We start from the raw sequence: 6,524 nt of genomic DNA on the forward strand, positions 1-6,524 counted from the left end.
CTTGAAGCTTGAAGGAACAATGGGGTAGATAATTGTAAGATGAGTTGAGGAAATCCAATCTGTCAATGAGTGTTAAATCCGAGTAGTTTGCAGGAGACCTTGTTCGGTATAAGATGGCTAGAATATGCTAGTGATGAGCAGGATAGCCCAAGGATGCATAATGTGAATGATAACAATCTCTTTTATATAATACAATTACTGTTAATTTGGTGGTTTTTTATTCCTGTTCTAGCACATATATATAATGCATTGAATCATTCTATTAGGACAACAATAACAAAAAAAAAACTATCATATGTACACAATATTCACATTAGCCACAAAATAAAAACTGTCGTCTGAGTTCAAAAGAGATCACAGATGCTTTTAAAAAACAGTTGTGTGAATAATAGTCATACAACGGTTATAAAAAAAAAAACGACTTCTTAGTCGCAATCATACATCGGATGCTTAAGTTGCCCGTTGTTTGAGTAAAGTTCACACAACAGTTAATGCTATCGAGATCCTGTCGACATGTTGTTGATATGGATACCGAGTTCTTCACACGACAGTTCTCTAAATGCACCTTCATCAGACGTCACCGAGATAGACGACAGTTGGCCTCCATATCAGACGACAGTTTTTAGATGTCATCTGATTCAATTTTTGTAGTAGTGTATGCACCAGCATTCATGACTGAGGCGTAGCATATGCTGACCAACATTTGAATAGATTAAGGGATATCCTAGATTAAGCAGCAAATAAATCCACAATACAATATTACTACTCATGTGAGCACGGCTTCCATGAACTCTGCATCATCCCCCATAGCTTGTAGAATCTTCGGCAAAAGGTAAACTTCAAAGTCAACACTTCCTTCTTTGGTGCCAGGAAACACCGTTAACTTCCCACTCCTCTTGTCCACAGCTTCGCTTGGCACAGCCAGCGGTCTCCCCCACCCGAAATCATTCCCATACACATTAAACCGCGGTGAACTTCTTGTCAGCAAACTAATACTAGACCAACTTGCAGCCGAATCGCCCTTGTATTCGAGAGAAATGTAGGACTTTTTACCCAATCTTCCTGGTACTTCTTGGTTTCTTTAGCAATAATGGAAGCAATAGCCTTGTCAGCTGCAATGCCGCCCAACCTAGTGTGCGGTGTAGCAGATCCGCTGCAGTGGACTTCACAGGGATTCCAAGGAGTGCATTCCCAGAGCATTATTCCAGCAGTGGTGGATCCATTCTCTGCCTCAGTCCTACTACAACTCTATAAGTGATCTCTTGATCGGTAGTCAAATCATGCTTAGTATCAGTGGCAGACCCAAATTTTTTTTTATATGGGGGCGTAGTAAAAAATAGATAAAAAAAAAATTAACAATAAAATTAGAGACAATTTGTTATTTAGTACAACTTCTAAACATTCAATATCATAACAATTCAAATAAGTACTTACCCGAAAAACAAAAAAAACAAAAAAACAAATTACAATACATCAGTTCATCTCCGCTTGAGTCTTCACGTTTTTTTTCCGGCTTTACTTCTTCACATTTTGGACTCTTGTGCTTTTGTGGCTGCTCACTTTTTAAATTTTATTTTGGAATTTGGGATATGGGAGCTTGGGTTAATCACGTCAGTCATCAAGTCATGTTGGTCATATATGCCTTTATGTCTCTTTCTCTCATTAAATATTTCTGTCTCTTTCTTATTTAATTGCACCTTCTCCCATAGCAAGTCTCTTGGCTCATGTTTTACACCAATTTCATGATTTCATCTATATATATATATATTATTAAAGTATTATGTTAAGTGGGGGCATTTATGATAACATTTTGTCTTCTAACTATATTGATCATCAATAAGTACATCATCCACAAAATTTGAGTGGGCGCGTCAGCCCCCTCTTGCCCCTACCTCGGTCCGCTAGTACCTAGTGCTACGTGTGGTGGCTCGCCAAAGATGAGCCATGAGTGCTTGAAGGGTGGAGATGCTATTGGTGCTCATCTCAGTGTTGGCCTTTGCTTTGAGCGCGGCGACTTTTTCTTTGGGGAAGTGAAACACCCTTTGTATGTAATTGGAAGAAGAGGTGGTATGTGGAACTAGCTAGCTTCTCCGGGATTTGAAGTTGGGAGAAGGGAATGTGAACTGGGAGATCAATTAGGCCAACAAGAAATTGACGACCGAAAACAGGCGTGCTACTAGTACTAATTTGAGAAGCTACTTTATCATGATCAGAGCCAAAACGAGATATTTCAGACCAAGTATTGAAGAAATGCCAGAAAGAGGTACTATCCATAACTGCGTGGCTTATGCTGCAGCCGATAAAGATGCCATCAACAAGCTCAGTGACTTGCGCCACAAGCAATGGTTTCGAAATCCCTTCATAGTTTCGAACCAAGTTCATGGAAAAGAAGTTGTGCACAATTTCATCAGGAATGTAAATAGGGTCAAGAATATCGACTACCCTGACATCATCCGCAGTAGCATGAACAAAGTGAGCTCCGACTCCGTTACAGTTGATGTAGAAACAAGTGGTGTTGTCTTCGTTTTCGACGAGGGATAAGCTAGTGGCCAACAAACGGGTAGAAGATGTTTAATGTGCAAGAAAGGGAGGCTTTAAGGTGTTGTATCAAGTTCTGGTTTACTTTTTTGTCTGCTGATTTGTGGAAGAGGAGGCCCTTTTGGATGTGCTCAAGTTGGAGGAGCTGAAGATCCCAGGGAGTTACTCGATTCGATGAGTTGACTCATTGTTATGGCGAGTTGGACAGACTCTGCTGGTGTAGATACACTACTAGAATTATGTCATCAGACATCACCACTATTAAATCGGTCGGAATTGCACGCGATGTAAAAAATACATCCTAACATCGGTTTATGAAATATCGATTTCTATTGTGATTATAAACATCGGTCGTTAAATTAACCGATGTGTAAAGTCTCATTCAAAAATTTTGAAAAAATGCGGAGGGACTAACTTACAAAGTTTAAGAAACGCGGGGACCAAAATTCTGCCCAACACTTGGTTTTTTTTTTTTTTCACTTTGAAAGTTTCGAAACCTAATGAATAGATCTCACTTTGACTTCAGCGCCTCCTTCTTCGCGTCCCCCACCTTAGCTCGTTCTCCTCCTCCATCTCCATCTCCACCTCCGACCATCACCTATCTCTCTTCTCCTTCTCTCTCGCTCCCTTGTCTTTCCAAACCCTACTCTCTCTCTCTCTCCCTCTCCCTCTCTCTGTGTCTCCGAATCTCACATTCTCTCTCTAAAATCCTCTCCATCTCTCTATGAAATTGACGGAGATGAAGTCTATCTGCGCCACAATTTCTTACGGGAGACGATGGAGCCGCCCCAGTCGCCAAACCCTAGTCCGGCAAGCCTCCGTGAAAGCATAAAGCCTCCAAGGAGAACGAGTCTCCACCTTCAGATCTCCTCTATACAGCCTTGGATTCGATGTCCTGTTTTCATTCAGGTTTTGTCATTTTTGTTGTAAAATTGTTCAGTATTTTTGTAATTATTTGTTTCATGGCTTGCGCAGAGAAGAAGGGCGAAATTTACATAAGACTGATTGGAGAGAGAAGGAGAGGAGGGGGACGGGAAGAAGAAAGGAATCTGGGTAATTGGATGAGCACCTGGCTTTTTTGAGTTTTTAATTCATAGTTTCTTCTGGGTTTTGTGGTTTGATGCTCGGTTGTTTTGTGTGTTTTATGTTTTAGTTTGTATTTCATGTTCACGTCTTTAGATCAACGCTTGCAAATCAAATCGTCAAGGTAAATTCTTTTTCCAAACTCTGTTTGATTTGAAGTTTGGGCCTTTGTTATCCAAATTCTGTTTGTCTCCAAGAAGCACATTTGATATGGAATTTGCTTTTAATCTTCGCTTATATTCAGATTTCAGAGGCACATTCATAGAGAAAACCCATGTAGGTATTCGAGCTTTGTTGGCTATATATCTTATTTTTTTGTCGAAGTTATTGAGGCTTACCTGACATAGGTTTCTAGGTTTTGTGGTTAGAGATCTAAAATTGTGGGTTTGATACCTTGGTTTTGGATAAGGAATGTCGAAGTACAGAGAGGTAAAGAAGATGAATTTTTGTCTTTTGAATTAATGAGATAGAATGATATTATTCATGTTGTTGAGATAGTTAAGTGGTATATGTGAAATCTGCCTGGTCTAGAAGCACAACTATACTGTGAAATCTACCATATAACCCCTCATTTCTCTATTGAATTGGGTTTGTCAAACTTATCAATAAAGCAACAAAATTTTGACCCCAATTAAGTTTGAGTAGACCAATTAACCTACAGATTGAACTTGTGCACTCTTTGTAGGTTTAAGGGTAATACTTGACTACTTGAGTTTGAGTTATTTGATTTATTCCAGCCTTATTGTTGGTATTCTGAAGTCTCATTATTAGTTATTATATATTACTCAATGTAACATTGAGTAATGACCTTCCCTAGCCTTGACTTTTCGGTGAGACCAAGAGAGCGAGAGAGATTGGGGGGATAGGGGAGAGTCAAAATATATAATAGGTTAGATAATGTGCTCCAAAAAGCCATGAAAAATTCTTGTTCTTTCTGAACACATGATCATCAGAGTGGTGATGTCAGAAAACTCACCATCAGATTTCAACCATTATATTCATGTGGTCTGTCCTTCCTCGCCATCCTCTGTCATTGTACATTATTGTTCTTCATCAACGATAATGGTTTTATTTGCTTCATTTCTCGGAGATCTAAAACCCTTGAATTCCTTTTTTTTCTTCTTCTTGTTTTTCATTCTAGTTGGACATTCAGCAGAAGGATGGCTTGCACGTCTCTACATGGAAGAATATGGGAAATCAGATATTTCCCTGCTATTGACTCTTGGAACCCCCCACCAATAGGTTATTAATTTTTTTTTCATGATAAGTTCTTGCTAAGAATTCTGGATCCCTCTGATCGTGTCTTTGAGGGCTGCTTGCTTACTGATAACATGTTATATTATCTTATGTGTTTCCATCGACAAAAGCTTAATTCAAATTTCTTCCTGACGTATAATTGTCACCTATATTCTGTGCAGACCACGGGGTTATTGATTAAACAAGGGGACTCCTGTATTATGTTGAAAAGAATTGCTCAAAAGCTGTTTACACTCCTGAACGGAAATATGTATGTATCGCTGGGAGGTAAAACTCAAATTGTTCCTGTTTTGTGCTCTCAGATTTGCTTGTGTTCTTATATGAATGGATATACTTTATGAAACCATCTCTACTTTTGGGTAAATTAATTGGCTACTGCTGTAGTATACATTGTAGTAGTTTGTATTCATTGCTACTGCTCCATCAGAAGATCTTGCAGCATTATATAAACTAGATGAGGGTAACTAGATATGTTGGAAAGTACACCACACCTATGAATGGCACTAACAAAACACACACACACACAATTTTCTTTTGATTGTGGTAGACCTCACAGATAATGTAAGACACCATCAAAGAATATGAGTGCACTTACTTTTTTAGTTGCACCTTGAATTCAATAGTGGCTTGAATGCAAACTGCACCGATCTAAATGGGCCATAAATATGTAAAATACAGGTATCTCCAAGGTGCTCGCTTATTTGGCAACTCAAGTGGAAGTGTTGATTCTGCAATTCCAATAGAGAGTTTAGAACCCTCATCAGAGGTTGCTGTTATAAATGATGTGAGCACTTCAACATCAACCACACCCACTTTGAGTGCACGCTTCGTGGGGCAAGGGTATAAGCAGGTAAAACTCAATCGTCTCAGCATTTAAGCAGTTACTTCAAATTAAAATAACATGATTCAATGTCATTTAGAATCCAATTGGTTGATATTCTTATGGCACTTATTGTTTTCTGATATTATGCCCTTGTCATACATATTATGTAAGCTGAGCCTCATGGTTGCAGACCAAATTCTCATAATGCCTACCATTTTTCTCAGGTTTGTGGGCAGGCAGATGATATATATATTCAAAGAAACCCTGCAGTAGTATCAAAGAGCTTAAGCAATGGAGCAACTGTTAGCAATTCCATGTCATCTACTGCCTCATCGGAAGTGACAGAATCTGAATACTCTAGTCCTTCAAAACAAGAAGTCATATATATATATATATATATATATCATCTATTGTACTTTCTTGTGCTTCGTAAATTTGCAGACGTGTTTCCTTTAGGTCTTTGTAGTCTGAATACTCTAGTCCTTCAAAACAAGAATAGTTTGACTGTGGTGAATATATATATATATATATATATATATATATATATCATCTGTTCATTCTGTTGTACTTTCTTGTGCTTAGTAAATTTGCAGACATCATCCTCATCTAAAGAATATGATGTCTATACATAAAGTTTAAATCAGTTATAACAATAAAGACTGATGTCCATTAAGAGAAATACATCAGTCTCAAAATGAAAATCGATGTCCTATTAACCACAGGAGATCGAATTATTATGTTAGAACCAATGTGCCACAAACTAGTGCACATCGTGTTTTAGATAGAGATCGATGTCCAGTATAAGTATTGTCATCGATGAAGA

General features: G+C 38.3%; 1 long non-coding RNA gene and 1 pseudogene across 1 annotated transcript; one reads left to right on the plus strand and one right to left on the minus strand.

Annotated features, from left to right (window-relative positions):
* Positions 1-766: 766 nt before the first annotated feature.
* LOC112183814 lies at positions 767-2,846 on the minus strand (annotated as a pseudogene).
* Positions 2,847-4,029: 1,183 nt separating this feature from the next.
* On the plus strand, positions 4,030-5,717 carry LOC112183815. Its single transcript, XR_005805864.1, has 3 exons — positions 4,030-4,050; positions 5,040-5,145; positions 5,557-5,717. It is a non-coding gene; the product is annotated as an uncharacterized LOC112183815 (long non-coding RNA).
* Positions 5,718-6,524: the final 807 nt, after the last annotated feature.

This window comes from Rosa chinensis, chromosome 2 (assembly GCF_002994745.2).
Source record: "Rosa chinensis cultivar Old Blush chromosome 2, RchiOBHm-V2, whole genome shotgun sequence".
Classification (NCBI taxonomy): domain Eukaryota; kingdom Viridiplantae; phylum Streptophyta; class Magnoliopsida; order Rosales; family Rosaceae; genus Rosa; species Rosa chinensis.